Raw genomic sequence first — 25,139 nt, 5'->3', positions numbered from 1 at the left:
GCTCTCCAGGCAAGAGAGGTATGTCTTCCCCCTAATAAAAATTACTGTACCTGTCTCTGGCGGGCAGAGCCAACCACAGCTTGTTTGGATTTTGGATAACATTTTTTTTTCTTCTATTGCATTCATAGACAGCAATATTTTCACACTGAATATTGAAAGATGCAATTAATTAAATATTTTGGTTAAGAACCAGGGATTAACAGAGTTTTGAAAATGATAGAATAAAGTGTTTTTAATTCTGGGGGCAGAATGGCCCAGACTCCAACCTGCAAATGAGTGACAGTCCTGATTGCTGAGTGACCTTGGACAAATGTACTTACACTCTTTGGACCTCAGCTTGTCCATCTGTGCAACGAGAGGGTTGGATAAATCAGAGATTCCCAGGCTGGGGCCTTTGGGCCAAATTCTGCCACAGGCCTGTTTGTGTATGGCCCCTCGGCTAAGAACAGTTTTTACAATCTTAAAGAACTTTTCAAAAAAGAAAGAAGATGCAACAGAGACTGGACGTGACCTACCAAACAAAACATGTATATTACTTCGACTTTTACAGAACAGGGTTTCTCATCCCTGGGTTAGATGGCCTTTGAGGGCTCAATTCTCAGGGTCTAGAAGTCTGAGATCCTGGTGGCCTAGAGGTACAGGGCCTTGTGGACGTCAAGTGATGACAGACAATGGTTTCCCTCATTTCTGGGGTCCCCCCATTCCCATGTCACAAGGGAAACAGGAGGGGGCCTGCCTGACTAATCCGGGGCTGGAAGATGATGACTCTGCACTACACCCGCTGACGTGGTCATGGAGATTTCTCTCAGCAGGTAAGCAGTGGCGTGCACGTCAGATCCTGGAAACTGTGGCGCAGAACATGCTGGCTTTCCTGCCGCAGTCGGGCCTGCCTATCCGGAACAGGTGTCAGCAGATCCGATTGCGGTCAGCTGGGCAGCTCTGACACCAGCCCTAGCTCCGGTGTGTGTGAGTATGTGTGTGTAGGGGGGAGCTCAGAGGTGGGCGAGTCTGGCTGCGGGAACTGAGTTAGCTACATTTGCTTTCCCATGAGACACTGAGGTCTTGAATTTTGCCCTGGGTTAGGGGACTTTGTGTGAGGACTGGCACCCTTGGCTTCTCTCCTTCTGGGCCCACAAAACCAGCCCTTTAGTCAGGGCTTGTAAGGGACCTGTCTTCACCTCTGGTCATACCCTTTGTGCCTGGAGGTGAGTCCCTTCACTTCTCTCAGACTCAGTTTCTCAACAGTAAAATGGCACTAATGAATTCTAATCTGTAGATCTTCTCGGGTTGTTGAGAGAGCAAGAGAGGTTATGACATGGAAAACCAGTGACAAACAGAAAAGTACCGCAAGGCCTCAGAGGTTCCAGGCACTCGGGTAGGCCCCTCACAATAATTCTCCTAGATGGGTATTATTTTCCCCACTTATGGATCAAGTGACTCTGGCTCACATACATTTTAAACTGCAGCACTGGGACTCGAACCCAGGTCTGTGTGATGCAGTTTCTTGTGCTTTACCACTTGAGCAGACTTAGGAAGTCAATACACTTCTGAAATGGAAGCTTTTAAGTGGCTCTGAGGAATCCTCACTGCATTCGTGGGAACACCTGTATAGCTTTCAAGTGGCCTCATGTTTGTTGTTTCACAGAATTTCATTTGGGCTCCTGGCAAATCACATGGATGGTTGTTTCCATTAAAACTCTTAACTGGAGTATTTATATGATTCAGTAACGTTAGAGAAGAGAAAAAAAAAGACAAATGTTCTCAGGAAATAAACTTCATAAAAATCTCAACCCCAAGTAGAATAATAATCGCAACAAAGAATAGTTAGGTTGAAATTGTTATGTTTGACTTAGAGTGAATTTTGTGCCATGAGACGTTTCAAGATCCTTTGACTTTATTTACCTGCCCCATGGCTAGTTTTCATCTCTTTTCTGCTTGCGTTCTGGATAATTATAGTTTGAAAGCATTTTAGAAGCATTCCAGATGTCCAGTTACGTTTAAATAATAATCATCTTTAGATGGAGCCATGCTCCAGTTTCCTGACCATCTTTCTCACCAATACCGTAGTTGGATTCTACAAAAGACTTCTATGTGGGAAAGCATGGTATTTATTGTCCCTAACAGGAAATGGAAGTCCAGGGGGTTAAGCGACTTCCTTAGGAGCACCTCCTACACCATGGAGGAAGAGTTTCTAAGACTCATCACATTGAGCCACTTATTTTGGGGATGCAGCCTATCCTGATTTCATAGGGTATGATATTAACAGCAGTGACCGCCACAAACACTGCCGGGCTGAGCTTTAGTCACTGCTCTTTGATTTTTATTTTAAAAAAATTTGTTTTTCTAATTAAGTGAGAGAGCAGGGGAAGCAGAGAGACAGATTCCCACATGTACCTCGACTGGGATCCACCTGGCAAGCCCCCTATGGGGCAATGCTCTGCCCATCTGGGGCTGCTGTCCTGTTGCTTGGCAACCAAGCTATTTTTAGCACCTGAGAAAGACTGGGACCAACTTGCTTGAGCCAATCAAGCCATGGCTGCAGGTAGGGGGGAGAGAGAAAGAGAAAAGGGGGAGGGGTGGATAGGCAGATGGTCACTTCTCTTGCATGCCCTGACTGGGAATGGAACCTGGGACATCCACAACCTGGGCTGACAATTTACCACTGAGCCAACTGGTCAGGGCAGTCACTGCTCTTTTAAACTTTGCCACAACCCTACAAGATAGGTACCCAAATCCCTCATGTATAAAATACACCCTTTTTCGAAAAATCAGGGGTCTAAAAACTGAGTGCATCTTATACAGTGGTGGTCAAGTCATTTAAGAAGTGTAGCATTTCAAATGCCATACATGGAGCTGAGGACGAGGCAATATAGGAGACAATGATTCATCATTAGACACAAATGAGGACAAGCTAATGGATGGGAGTTTTGACAGTGATAAGGAATTCTATGATTTTTATGATGAATAAAACTTGAGTTCAATAACTTTATGTAATACATTTTATTTCTAAATTTTGAGCCCCCAAATTAAGGTGTGTCTTATACATGGTTGCATCTTATACATGGGGAAATACGGTATTTATTATCATTGCTGTTTTACAAATGAGCAGACTGAGATTCAGAGAGTGGGGCATTTTGCCCAAGTGTACTCAGAAAATGAGAAGCAGGGCAGCATTGAACCCAGCTCTGCCTGGCTCTAGAACACACCCTCTTGCCCACTGTCATTGGCACAGCCAGGGAAGATTTAAATGAGGCAGAAGGGAAGGAGCAGGGTATCCAAAACCCACTGGGACTTTATCCGGCCCATTGGAGAGCCAGGCAGTGAGTTGGGTATTATGGCAGCTAAAGGGATGGATAAAACAGCAGCAAGTCCTGTCAGCTGGGGCAGGTGATGTGGGCATTTGTGCATGGGTGTCTTCTCCCTTTCTCTTTTTTAGCTCAGGATTCGGGGGTTAATAATATTTATTAAGCCCTTCTTGTATACCTGGAGCTCATTGCAAGATGTGCACTGATGGTCTCCATTTGAGAGGAGGAAATGGAGGCTGAGACTTGCCTGAGATTCACACTGGAAGGGGCACTGCTGGGGTTCACACCCAGGTCTCTCTGGTGTGGAGCCTTTTCACTCAGTGCAGAACCCTTTCTTTTTTTTAAAGAATTTCCTGCCATATTTCTAATAAGCTTTGTCCCCAGGCTCAGTGTCTGGGGCAGTCCATGCTGGGCCCATACCTGAGAAAACTCGGCTCCCAGACACCCGGACGCTGCTCCCGTGCGTGTGCTCTGTTGGGCCAGTGAGCACCTGTCTTCCAGTCCTCACTCCCTTATCAGCAACTTGTGTGGCCTGAGCAGGCCATCCCCTAGAGCAGTGGTCCCCAGCCTTTTCTGGGCCACGGACCGGTTTAATGTCAGAAAATATTTTCACAGACTGGCCTTTAGGGTGGGAAGGATTAATGTATCACGTGACCGAGACAAGCGTCAAGAGTGAGTCTTAGACGGATGTAACAGAGGGAATCTGGTCATTTTTAAAAAATAAAACATCGTTCAGACTTAAATATAAATAAAACGGAAATAATGTAAGTTATTTATTCTTTCTCTACAGACCGGTACCAAATGGCCCACAGACCGGTACCAGTCCGTGGCCCGGGGGTTGGGGACCACTGCCCTAGAGGATTCAGGGAGCACAGCTAACAGGCACAGCTCTTCCCACTCACAGTCACTCTTCCTTTGAACTGGAGAGGTTCAGATCCATCACGGAACTCATCCTCTTCCAGGTGGGTTCCTGCCCAGGGCCAGTTTGACGCACTGCGAACCATTTCTGTGTGACCTTGGCTTTGTGTCTTCCCCTTCCTGGACTTCAGCTTTTCCATTTACAAACAAAGGAGATCCCTTGAAAGCTTCTAAGGAATAAAGCTGAGGCCTCTGTCTTCTGGGTAAAATCCTATTTATTTAATATTACAGAAACACCCCAAACTGCATCTCTTTCAAATTCTTTTTGTTGGGGGCGGGGAGGAAATTTTTTTTATAGTGTAACTTGTGCCCCAATATAATTCATTATTTCCTTCTACTCTATCCCCAAGAAATGAGGAAGAGAAATTTAGCTTTGAGGCGACTACCCCTAATCAAACACAAAGACTCCCTTGCTTTGGTCACAAATTGAACTCCTAAAAGCACGTTGTAATGAAGATACACACATTTTTCCATTCAGGTGACTCGATCTATTTCTGTCACCAGCCTCATCCCTCTTCCTCTTAGTGAGCGCTCAATTTGTGGACAATTTCAAGAACTTGTTTTAGGAAAAATCCCATTTTCCATCTGACAGCAGTGCTTTCTTTTTGAATCAGCTTTGAAAACTGCAGCCCAGGGAAAAAAGACAGTTTCCTCTGCTTTGCCAAGTGCATTCTCTTTTCTCTTTATGGTTATTTAGTGCGAGAGCACCTCGTTCCCCATCACTCCCCTGCCCTCCTCCCTGTGCTCCCTGGGCACCGAAATCTAAGGTGGTTAATGGGACATCAAACCTGGGAGGATTCTTACCAAGCTGCAAAGAGAGCTGGAGGGTGGGGGTCTCTGGCTCCAGTCTCGGTCACTCTGTCCCTCCTAGCTGCACAGCCCCTCCCAGCCAGGCTGGGGTTGTTCTCCTCATCTCCTCTGAAGCATCGTGAGTCAGCTATCCCTTCCCTGTGCTGACTCTGCAGCTCTTCCGCCAGAAGGTCTTCTTTCAGTCCTCAGGAGGTGTCTCCTGGAGCAAGTAGATCTGATTGGGAAAAGCGCAGAGTTGACCAAGAATGGTCTGCTGAGGCCGCACTGAAATTACTAATACGTTGCCTGCCCCACCCACGAAATCTGGGGCTGCAGGCTCTTCCGGGTTTGTGCTAACCACCTCGGGCTTTGCACATCAAAAATAAATCTAGCAAGTTGGTCTTCAGAGGCCACAAGATAGCCTGGTAAAATACCACTTTCATAGTGTCTCTGCTTTGCCCAAGCATACTCAGTGGTTCCTCATAATTGTTTTCTGTTTCTGTGTAACAAACGACCCCTAAACCTAGCGGGCCAGAGACTGGGGAGCCACTTAGCTGGGTGGTTCTGGCCTCGTGAGTGTACATCCACACACCTCAGCAGGGGAGACAGATTCATCAGCAAATATGATAGCTATCATTCGTGTTACCGCCTTTGTGTATAAACGTGGCCCCAAAATGTTACTAGGAAATATATTTTAAAAGAAAGAAAAAGCCTAAGTAAATAATAATGTGAGATTGGGTGTCCCCAACATACCCTAAGAAACAAAATATTTCCAGTCCTGTGGAAACCGGTCCCTGTTGCGTCTCTGTCTTCCCTCCCGCCTCCTCGTCCAAGAGGGACCCAGTCTCTGGGATGAGGTCTTTCTCGGCCCTAGTAATTTCTCTCATACTCTACTACACCAGTCCGCCTCCTCGTCCAAGAGGGACCCAGTCTCTGGGATGAGGTCTTTCTCGGTCCCAGTAATTTCTCTCATACTCTACTACACCAGTCCGCCTCCTCGTCCAAGAGGGACCCAGTCTCTGGGATGAGGTCTTTCTCGGTCCCAGTAATTTCTCTCATACTCTACTACACCAGTCTGCCTCCTCGTCCAAGAGGGACCCAGTCTCTGGGATGAGGTCTTTCTCAGTCCCAGTAATTTCTCTCATACTCTATTACACCAGTATGTATGTATCTTCAGCAATGTATACCACTGCTTCGCAGGCTTTTCAACTACATTAAATCATGTCATACTGCATGCATTATTCTGCAATTTGCTTTTTTTTTCTCAACCCAACGTATTTTACACATGATTACCCTTGCTCACCCATTTTTTTTTTTTTTTTTACAGGGACAGAGAGAGAGTCAGAGAGAGGGATAGATAGGGACAGACAGGAATGGAGAGAGCTGAGAAGCATCAATCATTAGTTTTTCGTTGCGCATTGCAACACCTTAGTTGTTCATTGATTGCTTTCTCAAACGTGCCTTGACCGCAGGCCTTTAGCAGACTGAGTAACCCCTTGCTCGAGCCAGTGACCTTGGGGTCCAAGCTGGTGAGCTTTTTGCTCAAGCCACATGAGCCTGCACTCAAGCTGGTGACCTTGGGGTCTTGAACATAGGTCCTTCACATAACAGTCCGATGCCCTATCCACTGCACCACCGCCTGGTCAGGCGCTCACCCATTTTTCACTACTGTATAGTATTGCAATGTATGGGCTATACCATAATTTATTTACTCATTTTCTTTTTTTTTTTTTTTTTCATTTTTCTGAAGCTGGAAACAGGGAGAGACAGTCAGACAGACTCCCGCATGCGCCCGACCGGGATCCACCCGGCACGCCCACCAGGGGCGACGCTCTGCCCACCAGGGGGCGATGCTCTGCCCATCCTGAGCGTCGCCATGTTGCGACCAGAGCCACTCTAGCGCCTGGGGCAGAGGCCACAGAGCCATCCCCAGCACCCGGGCCATCTTTGCTCCAATGGAGCCTTGGCTGCGGGAGGGGACGAGAGAGACAGAGAGGAAAGCGCGGCGGAGGGGTGGAGAAGCAAATGGGCGCTTCTCCTGTGTGCCCTGGCCGGGAATCGAACCCGGGTCCTCCGCACGCTAGGCCGACGCTCTACCGCTGAGACAACCGGCCAGGGCCTACTCACTTTCTTATTGATGAATAATTGGGTTGTTTATAATTTCTTTCAAATTTATTGCAGGAGCTCTCCCGGACCTGAAGCAGGAAGTTCTCTTCTTCCCATCTGGAGGCTCTATGCTGCCCCCCAAAATGGCTAAGAATCATTGTGACTTTCTTAGTTATAAGGGATGAGTTCTGCTTGAGTTGAATCAGTTGGTGGCTACTCTTTCTTCTATGATAGTTACATGGTGTTGCTCCTCAAAACTTGTTCCAGGAGGCCCTTTGTGTCCTTATTCCCTGATTTGGTGGCACCCCCATAAGAAAAGCTGAAGTGGTGAATGTGAATTAGAATTGTGACTTGGAGTGTGAGGCTGAGCCATTGCTGATTCCATGCACGGTCTTAGTCATCAAGGCTGTCCCTGTAGCAGGGCATAGGGACAAAGATTTCCTGAGAGGGTCCCACCAGTCCAGGAAAATACTGTTCCCAATAAACTGGTCATCACCATGGCTGTAGCCACCCTGTAGGTTGGAATGTTGTTGCTGAGGCCTCTAGAAGCCTAGCCGTTCGTGAGTTAGCATTAACAAAGGTATGCCTTCATTTTTTAACAGCAGTCTCTTAGCCTCTGCATTTTTTTCTTATGTGTAAAGAGTGAGTTATCCCTGCATGATGAAGAAAATCATAGTCACTGATTGCTTAACTGGATTCAACTTCATCTGTTAGGGGTCGTCAGCCCCTACCAGCCCTCCTCCTTACCACAGGCAATAATTCTTGCCTGGGCTTCCCTGTTAGGCAGCTTCTCAGCCTGGACAGACCTCTGTGATGTGAGGCATGGCCAGACAGAACCCCTGTGAGGGGGCGTGGCCAGACAGAACCCCTGTGAGGGGGCGTGGCCAGACAGAACCTCTGTGATGGGAGGCGTGGCCAGACAGAGCTCTGGGTTGGGAGGCGTGGCCAGATCTGGCTTAGGTGCCATTCCTTCCACATTCTAGCTGTATGATCTTCATACCCCTTAACCTTTCTGAACCTCAGGTTTCCCATCTGTAAACACAGGGAAGATCTCTCTCTGCATAGAACTGCTGTGAGGATGAAATGAGACAATGAACTTGAAAGAACTCAAGAAGCTGGAACAGATCAGGGAGAGTGTCCCTAGCTTTGTAGGCAGCACATTCTATTGTTGGACAGCTCTGATTTTGCAAAGGTCTAAGTCAGGTCCTGCTTCCCCGTGGCAGACTCTGGACAGCCTTTTGTGAATTCAAACACTCCCAGCATTGTCAGCCTCTATCCCTTCAACCCTCTTCCCCAAGTCTTTTATTTTCTAGAAAACCTTCCCTAGTTTCTTCAAAAATGATATTGGGCCGCAGTTTCCATAAAACAAAAGAAAGGTGTGAAATATAAACTGTTTGCAAAAGTGTGAAATGCCAATGTAGTTCTAAGGTATTATCATTGCTAATGACATTTTATTGCCATCACTGTGGTGAGAATGACAGCCTCCTCTACTGGGAGCAAAAGCCATCAATATCCTCCATGTCTCTAAATCCAGGAACACCCTTTAGTCCTCACCTGAGTTAATTTCTCACCTGGTCATTTTCCCCTGGGTTCCTGTGACACGGTAGGTCTCCCTCCTATTCCACTGGCAGCTCCTTCTCGGGCTCCTTTACACTTTCTTTTTTTTCAGACCAGCCCTTAAATATTGTGGTCCTGGAGAATATGTCCTAGGCCCTCTGTTCTCCCTTCTCACACCATCCTGAGAAGCTCACCTGTGCTCATCTATTCATGTGCAGATGACTTTCAAAGTCATCCAGTCCATATTTCTACTCTGAATACGAGCTTTATTTTCCATCTGTCTGTTGAACATCTCAGTTTGGATGGTGGGCACATCTTGTGGGCACGCCATTCTCCATGAGTTCTTCCCGCAACCCCAAACCTTCTCTTGTTCCAGTGTCCTGTATCCCACTGCCAACCACCCAGTTACCAAAGCCAGCAATCTAAGATTCATCCTCGATGTCTTTCTTGCCTTCTTTTCCATATGTAGAGAATTGCCAAGTCCTGTCAACACTATCAGTTTTTTGTTCCCACTGCCACTCCCTTTTTGTAGGAATTGTTTATTTGCAATAGCCCCTTATCTAGTTTCTCAATCTCCAATATTGCCCAACTCTAATTCAATTTCCACACTGCAGCCAAAGAGATCTTTCTAACACAATCTGACCTGGGAATTTTTGGCTGAATGGTTTACTCCACTCCTCCCTGCCCCCTTACCCCACTCCTGCCACCTAAGCTTGAGCTCTGGAGACACTATGAAAGAAGAGGGAGGCATGGGGGTGCCGAAGAACTAGCATAAAATCCAGGTGGAGAAACTCTGGGGAGGGCACCCTGCTCATCATGTGGAGGGAGTGTGAGCCAGAGGTGGAGGGGGACAGGGAGCCTCACTAGGGGCAGGTTTGACTCCTGCTCTTTCCTCCTTCCCACTCCTTGACTCAGGCCATCAGTGCCTTCCTGACACAACGGTGAGCCAGAAAAGTATGGGGGAAACTTTGCTTATTGCTGCAGTTGAAGCCCAGAACAAACAAGGAGAGGCTGTATTCCCCAAATCTATATTTTCAAGTCCTAGCCCCTAGAACCTTCAACTGTATTTGGAGACTGTCATTACAATGACAATTAAGTTTAAATGGGGTTATTAGGGCGGTTCCGAGTACAACATGACTGGTGTTCTTACAAGAAGAGGAGATTAAGACATAGACATGCACAGAGGAAAGACCATGGGAACACACAGGGAAAAGAGTCATCTACAGGCAAGCAGAGAACCTCAGAATCAACCTTACTGACTCCTTGATCTTGGAGTTTTGGCCTCTAAAATTGTAAGAAAATACATTTTTGCTGTTAAAGCCACCCAGCCTACGGCACTTTGTCATGGCTGCCCTAGCAAAATAATACAGAGGTGTAAAGATGGGAGGAAAGAGATAAAGCTATTACGATTCACAAGTGCTATGATCATCTACAGCAAAAGCTGACTGAATCAGCAGCTCCTGTTTTGGAACTAATGAGAGGATTCAGCAAGATTGGCAGACAGAAGATGACTGACTGCTGAAAACCAACAGCACATCTCACCAGCAAATACCAACCATAAAGTATAATAGCTTTGGGCTTTCAGCTCGGAAGAGGCTTAGGCGCAGCTTTCTTCTGTTGTCCTGAATCCGGGTTCCTCTGACAGCAGCTGCTTCCAGTACGCTGCTGAAATTCAACCCCAGTGAGATCAAAGTCATATACCTGGGGAAGTTGGTGCCATGTCTGCCCTGGCTCCCACAATTGGCCCCTTGAGACTGTTTCCAAAAAGTTTGATGATGACATTGCCAAAAACAATTGGTGATTCAAAGGGTCTGAGGATTATAGTGAAACTGGCCATTTACAGACAGGCCCAGATTGAGGTAGTTTCTTCTGCCTCTGCCCTGATCATCAAATCCCTCAAAGAACCACAGGAAAGAGAAGGGAGTAAAAAACAAACAAACCCCAACCATTTAGCATAGTGGAAATACCACTTTTTAAAAAATTTTTATTTATTTATTTATTTATTTTACAGGGACAGAGAGAGTCAGATAGAGGGATAGATATAGACAGACAGGAACGGAGAGAGATGAGAAGCATCAATCATCAGTTTTTCGTTGCAATATCATAGTTGTTAATTGATTGCTTTCTCATATATGCCATGACCGCGGGCCTTCAGCAGACTGAGTAAGCCCCTGCTCGAGCCAGTGACCTTAGGTTCATGCTAGTGAGCTTTCTGCTCAAGCCAGATGAGCCCGCGCTCAAGCTGGCAACCCTGGGGTCTCGAACCTGGATTCTTCCGCATCCCAGTCCGACGCTCTATCCACTGCGCCACCGCCTGGTCAGGCGGAAATATCACTTTTGATGAGATTGTCAATATTGCCTGACAGTTGCAACACTGACTAGCTAGAAAACTCTCTGGGACTATTAAAGAGATCCTGGGGACTGCCCCGTATGTGGGCTGCAGTGTGGATGGCCACCATCCTCATGTCATCATAGGTGACGTCAGTAGTGGTGCAGTGAAATGCCCAGCCAGTGAAGAAGTACAAAGGAAAATATTTCAATTAAAGATCACTTGACAACCAATAAAAATATATAATAGAAAATATGATGCCATTCACAACAGCTACAAAACCAATATTTACCTAGCAATTAGTTTATCAAGAAATAAATCTTCTACAGGAGAAAAATGTAAAGTTGTAAAGTCAATTAAAGGACATGAGAGGAAGTTTTGAATAATTGGAGGTAGATATCACATTGTCAGTTCTCTTCAAGTTAATTTATAAATTTGGTACAGTTGCAATTAGAATTGCAGATAGATATGTTGAGTAAATTGAGAAATTTATTCTCAAATTCATAAGCATAAAGGTTGGCAAATAGTGGAGCCAACTTTTAAAAAGAGGAGGGACTCGTCTCCTAGATATTAAAATATATTACAAAGTCATAGAAAGAGAAGAATTGTGTGGTTCTGAAGGACAGGTAAATAGCCCAATCGATAGTGAATAGAGAGCTCAGAGATAGACCATGCATATATCGAAACTTGATGTAAGATAAACATAGCACCACATACCAATGGGAAAGCTCACACAGACTTGCAGGTGGCTTTGGAAAAGTGGCTGATTATATATATATATATCAGAATATAACCGGGTCCTTACTTAACCCAGGATGTGAAAGTGGACCAAGATAAATTAAAGACCTAAGTGTCAAAGGTTAAACAATACAGCTGATAAATGTCAGGGAAGGTTTTTATGACCTAGGAGTAAAGAAGTCTACACAAGTGATATTCCCCCTGCCCCCAAGACACAAAACATAATGTGAAAAATTAATGAATTGTATTTTAAATTAGGATTATAGATTTCTAGTCAATGGGATTAGCTCACCCTAATCCAGTGGGAGGGATGACCTATATATAGATCAATGGCTCTCAACTAAGGGTGATTTCGTTCTCCACTCTAGGGCACCTGGCAATAATATCTGAGGACATTTTTGATTGTCACAACAAGGCAGGAGGTGCTGTTGGCTTCTAGTGGGCTGGGATGCTGCTAAACATCCTCCAATGTGTAAGATAGCTCTACAACAAAGAATTACTTGGCCAAAATGTCAATAGTACCAAGCTTGAAAAACCTTGCTATGGACGAATGTCATTAACAGATGCCACATCTAAAACCAGCATGTGACAAAAGCCTGGAATATACAAAAAGTCCTATATATAAAGTGTTAAGAAAAAGGGAAAAAATTGGGTAAAGTGTGCAAGTAATCAATTTACAGAAGGAGAAATTGAAATAATTCATAAATATGTGAAGAACCACTCGAATGCATTAAAACGAGCTGGGAACCTTTTTGGCTGAGGGAGCCATGAACGCCACATATTTTAAAATGTAATTCCATGAGAGCCGTACAATGAGCCGTGTACATTACGCATTATCCAATAAATATTTGGTGCTGTCCGAAGGACAGCTATGATTGGTTCCAGCCACCTGCAACCATGAACATGAAGGGTAGGAAATGAATGGATTGTAATACATGAGAATGTTTTATATTTTTAACATTATTATTTTTTATTAAAGATTTGTCTGCGAGCCAGATGCAGCCATCAAAAGAGCCACATCTGGCTTGCAAGCCATAGGTTCCCGACCCCTGCATTAAAAACTAGACAGATAAAAGTTAATCCAACTGTGAACTGTCACTTTATGCTCACTAGACTGGCAAAGATGAGAAAGTTGGATAATGCCAAGGGTTTGCAGAGATGTGGGGAACCAGGGCCCCTGGCACACCAGTGGTGGTGGTGTAGACTGAGTGGATTAAACAGCATTACTTTGTTTTCTCACAGTGTTGGAGGCTGGAAGTCCAAGAGCAAGGTATTGATAGGTTTGGTGTACAGATGACTGCCTTCTGGCTGAGCCTTCCCATGGCCTTTTCTTTGTGTGTGTGTTTCCCTGGTGTCTCTACCTTTTCTAAGGTCACTGGTCCTATTGGATTAAGGCCCCACTTTCTGACCTCATTTAACATTAATTACCTCTGAATAACACTGGAGTTAGGGCTGCAGCATAGGAATTTGGGGTTGGGGGAAACAGTTCGGACCACAACAAGCCTGCTGGTCTTGAGGGCATGAGGAGGCTCTGGGATGCTAGTTTATTCTGTTTCTTGATCCAGGTGCTGGTTACTCAGGTGTGTTTAGTTGGTAAAAATTCATAGATTGAACACTTACTATTTGCATACTTTTCTACATTATCCTTCATAGAAAGTTATAAAAAAGAGTTGCATTTCATTATTGTTTTTCACTGTGAAGCAATACTTTATTTAACAAAAATGACAAAGATTTCAAAGGCAAATACAGAAAGTTACATAGTTGTAAAAAAAGAGCACCCCAAAAACTTAGTTGTTTTTTTTTTGTTTTTTTTTTGTATTTTTCTGAAGCCGGAAACAGGGAGAGACAGTCAGATAGACTCCTGCATGCACCCGACTGGGATCCACCCGGCACGCCCACCAGGGGGTGACGCTCTGCCCACCAGGAGGCGATGCTCTGCCCCTCCGGGGCGTCGCTCTGTTGAGACCAGAGCCACTCTAGCGCCTGGGGCAGAGGCCAAGGAGCCATCCCCAGCACCCGGGCCATCTTTGCTCCAATGGAGCCTCACTGCGGGAGGGGAAGAGAGAGACAGAGAGGAAGGAGAGGGGGAGGGGTGGAGAAGCAGATGGGCGCTTCTCCTGTGTGCCCTGGCCGGGAATCGAACCCGGGACCCCTTGCACGCCAGGCCGACGCTCTACCACTGAGCCAACTGGCCAGGGCCAAACTTAGCTCTTTTAATAGAGGAGATTCAGTTTTCTTTTCTTTCCTTTTCTTTATCAAGTGAGAGGAAGGGAGGTGGAGAGACTGACTCCTGCGTGTGCCCAGAGGGATCCACCTGGCAAGCCCTGTCTGGGGCAGATGTTCTGCCCATCTGGGGCTGCTGCTCTGTTGCTTGGTAACTGAACTATTCTAGCACCTGAGGTGAAGCCACAAAGCCAACCTCAGTGCCTGGGGCCAACTCGCTCATTTGAGCCATGGCTGTGGGAGGGGAAGAGAGAGAGATAGGGAAAGAAGGAGGAGGGAGAGAAGTGGAGAAGCAGGTGGTTGCCTCCCCTGTGTGTCCTGACTGGGAATCAAACATGGGACTTCTACATGCCAGACTGATGCTCTACCCCTGAGCCAACCAGCCAGGGCCTCCGTTTTCTTAAATAATCAAAGACTTGATAAAGACAACACAAAACATAGAAAATTTTATTGACAAAACATAGACTCTCTGTTTTCTAGGCAGATTGCTTAAAAGAGGGAGCCTGAGGGTGGGGTGAGGGGTGGGAGAACTCTGGAAGGCTTCCTGGAGTATGTGCTATCTGAGCTGGGAGCTGGAGGAAGGTATGGGGGAAAGGGCAGCATTCTGCGAACCCTAAGCCTAGGAGTGAGATAAAGGTTAATACATCTGAACCTGTGCCAGGTTCAGGGAGGATGGCCAGAGGAGCTGCCAGAGCAAGAACACAAAGAATCTGGAAGGTGGTGAGGAAGAGTCAGCTCTTTTCTGAAGGCAATGAGGAGCCGATGAACAGTTTGAGCAGGGGAATGGCTTGGCCTGGCTTGGTTGTTTGCTCCTTTGTATATTTTGAGGAATTGGGAATCAGACCTTGAGTGCAGCAAATATATGCAGGTTGTCCATTATTCACCCTTACAAGCACCACCCTTCCTTTCCCCCTGTGATTTACTTTTTGTTGAAGCAATAGAGATTTACTGTTCGGTTTCACCAAGCCCTCCGCACACAGGTAAACTGTGGTTACAACAGTTGTTTCGTAAAATAGAATGAAGAGCAAAGATTGCCTTTCTCATTTTATAAAGCTATTATAACCTTGATATTTAAACCCGATAGGGATGGCAACATAAAATAAAATGTAAGACAAATTTAAATATGGCCATAGCATTTTAAAATTGAATTTACTGGGGTGACATTGGTTAATAAAATTTTATAGGTTTCAAGCGTCCAGTTCTATAACACATCCTCTGTCTATGGTATCGCGTGCTCAGCACCCCAAGTCCAGTCTCCTTCCCTCAGCCTTTACCCCCCTCTACGCTGCTCTACTTCCCTCCAGCCCCCTTTCCCTCTGGCAATCACCATGCTGCTGTCTGAGTCTGAGTTTTGTTTCTTAATCCCTTTACCTTTTTCACCCAGCCCCCCCCCCCAACTTCCACCCCTCTGACAGCTCTCTGTTCTCTGTATCTATGAGTCACTTTCTATTTGGTTTGTTTATTTTATTCATAATAATTTACATGTCAGTGAAATTATGTGGTATTTGTCTTTCTCTGACTGGCTAATTCCACATGATACTCTCCAAGTCCGCCCATGCTGTTGCAAAAGGTAAGATTTCCTTCTTTTTTATGACCAAGTAGTGTGTCATTGTGTGAATGTACCACCGCTTTTTTTATCCACTCATCTACTGATGGGCACTTGGGCTGCTTCCCAATCTTGGTTATTGTAAGTAATGCTGCAGTGAACAAAAGGGTGCATATATTCTTTCAAATGAGTATTTCAAGTTTTTAAAAATATATTCCCAGAAGTGGAATTGCTAGGTCATAACTTCCATTTTCAATTTTTTTTTTTTTTTTTTACAGAGACAGAGAGAGAGAGTCAGAGAGAGGGATAGACAGGGACAGACAGACAGAAACGAAGATATGAGAAGCATCAATCATTAGTTTTTTGTTGCGACACAGTTGTTCATTGATTGCTTTCTCATATGTGCCTTAACTACGGGCCTTCAGCAGACCGAGTAACCCCTTGCTCGAGCCAGCGACCTTGGGCTCAAGCTGGTGAGCTTTTGCTCAAACCAGATGAGCCCACGCTCAAGCTGGCGACCTCAGGGTCTTGAACCTGGGTCTTCTGCATCCCAGTCCAATGCTCTATCCACTGTGCCACCTCCTGGTCAGGCCATTTTCAATTTTTTGAGGTTACTCCATACCGCTTTCCACAGTGGCTGCACCAATCTGCATTCCCACCAACAGTGCACAAGGGTTCCCTTTTCTCTGCATTCTTGTCAACACTTGCTGTTAGTTGATTTTTTGGTGATAGCCATTCTGACAGATATGAGGTAACATCTCATTGTGGTTTTAATTTGCATTTCTGATGATTAGTGACATTGAGCATTTTTCTCATATGTCTATTGGCCATCTGTATGTCTTCTTTGGAGAACTGCCTATTCAGATCTTTTTCTGATTTTTAAATTGAATTGTTTGTATTTTTGGTGTTGAGTTGTTTGAGTTCTTTATAAATTTTAGATGTTAACATCTTTCAGATGTATCTTTGGCATGCTCTCCCATTTAGTGGATTGTTTTTCATTTGTTGATGGTTTTCTTTGCTGTGTAAGAACTTTATAGTTTGGTGTAGTCCATTTGTTTATTTTTTCTTTTGTTTCTCTTGCCTGAGGAGATATATCAGAAAAATATTGCTTAGAGAAATGTCTGAGATCTTACTGTCTGTGTTTCCTTCTAGGATGTTTATGGTTTTGAATCTTACATTTAAATTTTTAATCCATTTTGTATATATTCTTTTTTTTTTTTTTTTTTTTTTTTTTTTTTTTTTTTTACAGAGACAGAGAGAGTCAGAGAGAGGGAGACACAGGGACAGAGAGACAGGAACGAAGAGAGATGAGAAGCATCAATCATCAGTTTTTCGTTTTGACACCTTGGTTGTTCATTGATTGCTTTCTCTTAAGTGCCTTGACCATGGGCCTTCAGCAGACTGAGTAACCCTTTGCTTGAGCCAGCGACCTTGGGTCCACGCTGGTGAGCTTTGCTCAAACCAGATGAGCCCGCGCTCAAGCTGGCGACCTCGGGGTCTCGAACCTGGGTCCTTCTGCATCCTAGTCCGATGCTCTATCCACTGTGCCACTGCCTGGTCAGGCTGTATATATTCTTGTATAGGGTGTAAGAAGGTGGTATAGTTTTATTTTTTGGCATATATCTGTCCAATTTTTCTAACATTTATTGAACAGACTGTCTTTACCCTATTGTATATTCTTGCCTCCTTTGTCAAATATTAATTGACCATAAAAGTGTGGGTTTATTTCTGGGCTCTTTATTCTGTTCCATCAATCTATATGTCTGTTTTTTTTTTTTTTTCATTTTTTTCATTTTTCTGAAGCTGGAAACAGGGAGAGACAGTCAGACAGACTCCCGCATGCGCCCGACCGGGATCCACCCGGCACGCCCACCAGGGGCGGTGCTCTGCCCCCCAGGGGGCGATGCTCTGCCCATCCTGGGCGTCGCCATATTGCGACCAGAGCCACTCTAGTGCCTGAGGCAGAGGCCACAGAGCCATGCCCAGCGCCCGGGCCATCTCTGCTCCAATGGAGCCTTGGCTACGGGAGGGGAAGAGAGAGACAGAGAGGAAAGCGTGGCGGAGGGGTGGAGAAGCAAATGGGCGCTTCTCCTGTGTGCCCTGGCTGGGAATCAAACCCGGGTCCTCCGCACGCTAGGCCGACGCTCTACCACTGAGCCAACCGGCCAGGGCCAATGTTTTTATACCAATACCATGCTAATTTTGATTATTATGGCCTTGTAGTATAATCTAATACCAGGTGGCATGATTCTTCCAACTTTGTTCTTCTTTCTCAAGATTGCTGTGGCTATTTGGGGTCTTTTGTGGTTTAAAATCAATATTTGAAATATTCATTCTAGTTCTTGTGAAATACACCATTAGTATCTTGATTGGAATTATATTGAATTTATAAATTGCTTTGGGTAGTAGGGACATTTTAATTATGTTAATTCTTCCTATCCATGAACATGGTATATGCTTCCATTTATTTGTATCTGCCTCAATTTCTTTCTTCAGTATCTTATAATTTTTTGAGTACAGACCTTTTACATCCTTCATTAAATTTATTTCTAGGTTTTTTTATGTAATTATAAATGGGATTGTTTCCTTAGCTTTCCTTTCTAATAGTTCATTATTGGAATATAAAAATGCAACTGATTCCTGGATATGTATTTTGTACCCTGCTACTTTACTGAATTAATTTATTGGTTCTAGTAGCTTTTTTTTTTCTTTTGGTTCTAGTAGCTTTTTGATGGCATCTTTAGGGTTCTCTATATGCAGTATTATATCATCTGCTGGCCATAGAATATTAAATTCTTATATAAAATGCTAGCAATTTAAATTTAACAATTTATAAGATATTTTATGATCAAGTATTATGACAAGGATATTCCTCTAGATCAGGGATCTCAAACTCAACTCAGCATGTGGGCCGCAGAGCAAGATCACAGCCGTTCAGCGGGCCGCACTAGGTCTACAAAAGGCAACTGTTACGCAACACTTTTCTTGAACTTCGTGGATTAGTCTGTGGGCTGTACAAAATTGTTCGGCGGGCCGCATGCAGCCCGTGGGCCACGAGTTTGAGACCCCTGCTAGATAATCTGTTAACATAATTTACCTGTTATAGGTTGAATTGTACCCCCCCAAATTCATATGTTAAAGTCTTAACTCCAAGGACCTCAGAACATGACTGTATTTAGAGAGAGGGTCTATAAAGAGATAATTAAGTTAAAATGAGGTCATTAGGTGAGTCTTAATGCAACAGAACTTGTGTCTTTATACCAAGAGGAAATTACAGGCAGGTACAGAGAAAAGAGATTGTAAAGACACAGGGAAAAGACAGCTATCTCTAAGCCAAAACGAGATGCTTCAGAAAAAATAAGAGAGGCCTCAGAAAAAAACCAACCTTAACGATATCTTGGTCTCAGACTTCTAGCTTCCAAAATTATGAGAAAATAAATATCTAGTGTCTCCTAGTGACACCTCTTAAACTTTTCTATTTGGATCTCCTGCTGTCAGGGCTGGGTACCTTCTTTCTCAGAAACCAGAGAACTCATGCCCCCTCCTGACTTCCCTATACACACCCTGGGCACCCCACTTCCTCCCCCGCAATGGTGGCACTGCCTTGGCACATGTTTCCAAGTTGCATTGGTCTTCCAGTCCCTCCCTCTGGACCCGAGAAGAGTGGGTGTGAGTTACAGCCTTACAGAGTCCTGAGCAAAAAGCATAGCTCTTTAGCCACAGGATTTGAATACCCAGCAGGAGTGGCCTCTGTGAGTCATGACAGATGAAACCACAAGACCCCCACCTCTTGTGTTTTTCTTGGAATCGGGTGTGTGGGTGTGAGCGCCCTCTCACAGAGACCTCTGAAGTGTGGTGCCCTGAATGGAGGCTCACAGCTGACCTGCACACAGCCCTCCGGCGTTTGCATAGCGGTTTCACATACCTTGACTGGTTTCTACTTCAGAACAATGGGCGAGGTTGTGACTATTATTCCCAATCAAGAGCTGGGGCGATTGAGACTCTGAGAGTGGCTTGCCCCAGGTCATCACCAACAGGTGGCCAAACTGAGACTCATAATCTGGTTTTCTGGCTCACAAGTGGAGAAAAGAGTATGCCCTGGGCCCAGCTCACTGCCAGGCCCTTGTCAGTTGTTACATTGATCCTCAAGGGAAGTTAGCTAAGCAGGCTCTCCAGCTGGTGAGTGCAGCGTACCTTTGCCAAGTCCCTGGCATGGACAGACAGACAGCTGTAGCATGTCAGGAGGACACATCTGTGAGCTTGTATGAGGCAGGCTATGTGTCCTGTAGGACCAGAGGAGTGAGGGTATTCAGTTCCCGTTCCTCCAGCTGCTTCTTGCTAGATAAGTGTTACCTGAGGACAGTTACTTCATACCTTGAAGCATCTCTTTCCTCATCAATAAAATGGGGATAATGGCAGTGTTTACCTGCCTTAGGTGGTACGAGGACAAATGACATGCTGCTTACCCAAGTGGGCCTGGACCGGAGCTGATCCTAACTATTATTATTGTTTTCCCTATGGTTTTAACCCCACGCTTGGCGCTGAGTAATGGGCAAAGTCCAAACTTGGTAAATGCATGTTAGTTAGAATGATGCTTAAAAGGGTTTAAAAATTAGGTGAGTAGATATTCAGGTTAAGATTGCAGAGAATTCAGCTGGGGTGAGGATAAAGAAGAGAACCATCCTGTTAGCTTTTGCTAAGTGTTCTACGATGACAAATACCAACATCTCAGAAGCTTACAACAATGCAAGTTAGTTTTGCTCACGTGGTAGGTCCTGTGGGCCAGCTGTGGCTCTGCCCAATGCGCTTTTTTATCCCAAGGTCCAGGCAGAGAGACGAGGCAGGGGATGGATCAGAAAGCTCCTGCTCACACCCCGAGGTCACATCAATCACTTGGCCAAGCCTGATGTCTGGAATAGGGACAGGGACTGTACCTCCTCCAAGGATGCACTGTGGGTCACAGAGCAATGAATTGGGAAAAATAATGCAATGACCACCCTCTGGTCTGAGAGCTTTAGTTATTTGGGGGGGGGAATGGTCTGACATAGCCCTCAGCTCACTCACTTTGATTCTCCACCCCCAAGCCAGAACCATCACCTGAGGAGATTGGGGGGGCTGTCAACTAAGAACAGATAACAATTAGTGGTCAGTGAGGATTTGTGGTTCTGCAGATTTGGTCCACAGACCTCAACTTTTGAAACTCCCATCATGGCAATGGGAAACTGGGAACAACCAAAATATACAGCAATAGAGGAATGGCAAATGAACAGTGGTTTGTTCATGCAATGGCACTCTATACCATCCTTAAAATAAATAAGTTACAGCTAAATATTAAGTTGGAGGCATCTCCAGAACAAAATGGTGAGTGGAAAAAACAGATATGGGATACTAATATAAAAACATGCAGTTTTAGAAATAGGCAATTTCTCTAGATAAGACACACACACACACACACACACACACAACCATATCGTTATGATCTAGCAATTTCACTCAGTATAAACCCAAGAGAACTGAAAACATTTGTCCATACAAAAAATCATATATGAATATTTATAGCTGTGTTTTCATAATAACACAAAAGGGGAAGCGTCCTAAGTGTCCATCAACAGATGAACAGATAAACAAATATGATCTAACCATGAAATAGAACACAGGTTGGCCATAAAAAAAGAATGAAGTGCCGATACACAGTACAACATGGATAAACCTTGAAAACATGCTACATGGAAGAAACCAGACACAAAAACCATGTATCATATGATTCTGTTTATAAGAAATGTCTAGAATCTCTGATCTGTAGAGGTATATATAAGATGAGTTGTTTCTAGGGGCTGGGGAGTGGAGGGAGTGACTCCTTACAGGGTATAGGGTTTCCTTTTGGGGGGATGGAAATGGTCGGAAACTGGATTGTGGTGATGGGGGTGGTGCAACATTGTGAGTGTACTAAATGACACTGGATTATATACTTTAAATCGATTAGACATTTTACTGTGTGTGTTTTACTCCCCTAAGAAAAAACATTCAGAACAGCATATGTATAGTGTGTATAAAAACTCACACAGGCCCTGGCCGGTTGGCTCAGCGGTAGAGCGTCGGCCTGGCGTGCGGGGGACCCGGGTTCAATTCCCGGCCAGGGCACACAGGAGAAGCGCCCATTTGCTTCTCCACCCTCCCCCTTCCTTCCTCTCTGTCTCTCTCTTCCCCTCCCGCAGCCAAGGCTCCATTGGAGCAAAGATGGCCCGGGCGCTGGGGATGGCTCCTTGGCCTCTGCCCCAGGCGCTAGAGTGGCTCTGGTCACAGCAGAGCAACGCCCCGAGGGGCAGAGCATCGCCCCCTGGTGGGAAGAGCCCCGCCCCTGGTGGGCGTGCCGGGTGGATCCCGGTCGGGCGCATGCGGGAGTCTGTCTGACTGTCTCTCCCCGTTTCCAGCTTCAGAAAAATACAAAAACAACAACAACAACAAAAAAAACAAACTCACACAGAACGGTATATATCAGTAACATGACGGTGGTTATCTTGGGGAGGAGGGAGGGGAATGGAAGTAGTGGTTTTAATTGTACTGGTAATATTTTATTGTCTTAAAACGCCCCAAGTATATGCGTTAAAATGACAACATTTATTAAATCTGGGTTAGTGTGTGAATATTTATCGCGTGGCCCTCTGCATTTTTCTGAGTGTTTGAAATATATCATAATTGAAAGAGGAGAAAACCGAGCAGCTTTGGAAACCGACTCTGGGCAGAGAAGAATGAGCATGTCTCCTATCCTGTTGCACTGGGAGCAGGTGACGTAAGGAACAGAGAACATTAGTTTTCATTGTATTTTTGCTTGGCTGCATCCCATTATTTTAGATTCTATTAAAATTAATGAAGCAGGGGCCTTATTTTTTTCCACCCAGACCTGGAACTTTGACTCTGATCAATGAATTCCATCTTCCGGAGGCACAGTGATGGGCTGGGGGGATTTTCATTTCAGATAATTACTTTCTTTTCCCTTTGTTTGGCTGAAGCTGGAATTTTCCTTTCAGGCCCAAACTATTCTCAGATAAGGCAGTAAACTTGTTTCCTGAGTTTGTGAGTCTTTAAATGAGTTATTCCATCATCATTATAAGCAATTCTTCAACCTGCGGAACCTCTCAGAGATGATGAAGTAGGAGAGGGAAGACACCCGGCTGCTAATTTTAGATGTTCCTGATTATGTCGCTGAGCAAACAAATTCAGAGAGCATCCCTGGGGACGGGGCAGGAGACGGCGGGCTTGTTTTGCCTCAGTGATATTTAATATGTTTCTGGGTCTTCTTCTTTTTCTCTGTAACATGAAGTGATCATCCTCTTCATTTCAGAAGCACCTATGCCATAAAGTTAACAACAATATTAATAATATTCAGCTAAAGTCATATATCCAGCAACAAGCCTAATGCCACCGGGGTTGCCGTTGTTCAAACCTTTCCTGAAGGTCCCTTGAAGGTCATGCTGTCCAACAAACTTATTTCACAGGTGAGAAAACTGAGGCCCAGTTTGGCAACTAGCCCTGCCCCATACCCCAAAGTCTCTTCCTGTTTGAAGGTCTCATTTCTATGTGGTATTCTCAAAAATATACCTTACTTGCCAATCTTGATTTCAAATGTCTATTGCACATTTCTTAAAAAATCCAAACCTTTCTTTCCAAGGACAGATCCCCCAGTAAAAAGAGTTTCTTAAGAACAATTGTGCTGTGAAAATAAAAAAAAAAACCCCCACAAAACAAACCCCTGCATTTGGAGTCAATAAACCTGGTTCAAACCCCTGCTTTGCCTGGTTCAAACCCCTGCTTTGCCTGAGAATCTCTGTGATTTTGGGCGAGTCATTTCTCTTGTATGAACAGTGTCAATTTCCTACCCTACACATTGGCCTAAGGATCCCCAGATCCAAGGGTTATTGAGACACAGCAGATCTTTCTTTGTTTGAGCAACTTGAAGTCAAAGAAAGAAGTCCTGTTCATAGGAATTGGGCATAAGCATAATTTCAGATAGCAGCACAGACTCAGTCTCCACACACTGGTGCACTAGCATTGAAAGCTGGCTTCTCTTGGGCCCTTACTATGTGCTACACAAATTGTGCTCGTAGTTTGTGGGGTTTTTTTCTTTGATCCTTATGCTGATGAGAAAAGAAGGTACAGAGAGGCTAAGCAACTTGCTAAAGGTCACACAGCTACTGAGGGAAGAGCCAGAATTCACAACCAGGCCCACTGGCTCCAGTGTTGTAACCGCAGAGCTGTCACTCCTCTCTGCTTAAATTTACAGATCAGTTACCATAGATATCTTCAGCAAGTTAACCCCAGAACCTTCTTGTCTCAATTATAAGACTCTTTGGTACATCTTCATGAGTTATGAAGAAATAATGGAAAAGATACAAGAAAGTAGTACCTAGATGATGTCAGCCAAGCCCCCAAGTTTTCTTCCTTGCTGGGGATAGCCTTCCTGTTTAATTCCTAGCTGTTAGCAGGATGATTTTTTAACAAAAGAACATGTGCCAATACCAAACAGTATATATACTGTTCCAATCACTGTAGTTTCTTAATATATTTTGAAACCAGGAAGTATGATACCTATAGCTTTGCTCTCCTTTTTCAAATTTGCTTTGCCTCTTCAGAGTCTTTTTGGTCCTTTATGAATTTTCTGATTGTTTCTTCTATTTCTGTAAAAATACCATTGGCATTTTGATGATGATAGCTTTGGGTAGTATGGACAATTTAACAATGTTGAGTCTTCTAATCCATGAAAATGGGATATCACTCATTTATTTGTGTAAGGGCAGGCATATAGACCAATGGAACTGACTACTCTTAGACGGGGGTATAAAAAACACACAACGGGGAAAAGATAGTCTCTTCAACAAAAGGTGTTGGAAAAACTGGATGTTTATCTGCAAAAGAATGAACTTGGACTCTTATCTCACCCATGCACAAAAATCAACTCAAAATGTTTTAAAGACTTACATCGAAGATGTGGAACTGTAAAAATTCTGAAAGAAAACTTGGTGGAGGAGTTACTTGACTTCGGTCTTGGCAGTGATTTCTTGGGTATAATATCAAAAGCACAGGCAACAAAAGCAAAAATAGGCAAACAGGACTACATCAAACTAAAAAGCTGCAAAACAAAGGACACAATTAACAGATTGAAAAGGCCAGCTATGGAAGGGGAGAAAATATCATATTTGCAAACCCATATCTGATAAGGCATTAATATCCAGAATATATAAAGAATTTCTGCAACTCAACAGCAAGAAACAAAAGACATGAATAGACATTTATCCAAAGAAGACATGTAAATAACCAACATGCATGTGTGAAAAGGTGCCCAACATACTAACCATCATGGAAATGCCAGTCAACCACAATGAGAAATCACCTCATACCTCTTCGAATAGCTATTATAAAAAAAACACAAAGGATTGGTGTTGGCAAGAATGTAGAAAAATTGGAACCTTTGTATATTGTTGGTCGGAATGTAAAATGGTACAGCTGGAATGGAAAACAATATGGAAAATTTTAACTAGAACTGTGTTAGGATCCATCAGTCCCACTTCTGGTATATATACTCAAAAAGATTGAAGTCAAGATTTTAAAGAGCTACCTATATTTCCATGTT

General features: G+C 44.4%; 1 pseudogene; it reads left to right on the top strand.

Moving 5' to 3' along the window:
• The first annotated feature begins 706 nt into the window (after window positions 1-706).
• LOC136322171 (large ribosomal subunit protein uL11-like) lies at window positions 707-11,230 on the top strand (annotated as a pseudogene).
• The last annotated feature ends 13,909 nt before the right edge of the window (window positions 11,231-25,139 follow it).

Source organism: Saccopteryx bilineata, chromosome 2 (genome assembly GCF_036850765.1).
Source record: "Saccopteryx bilineata isolate mSacBil1 chromosome 2, mSacBil1_pri_phased_curated, whole genome shotgun sequence".
NCBI classification, from domain to species: domain Eukaryota; kingdom Metazoa; phylum Chordata; class Mammalia; order Chiroptera; family Emballonuridae; genus Saccopteryx; species Saccopteryx bilineata.
The sequence above is the reverse complement of the archived record's forward strand: the minus strand, read 5'-3'. Positions and strand labels throughout refer to the sequence as shown.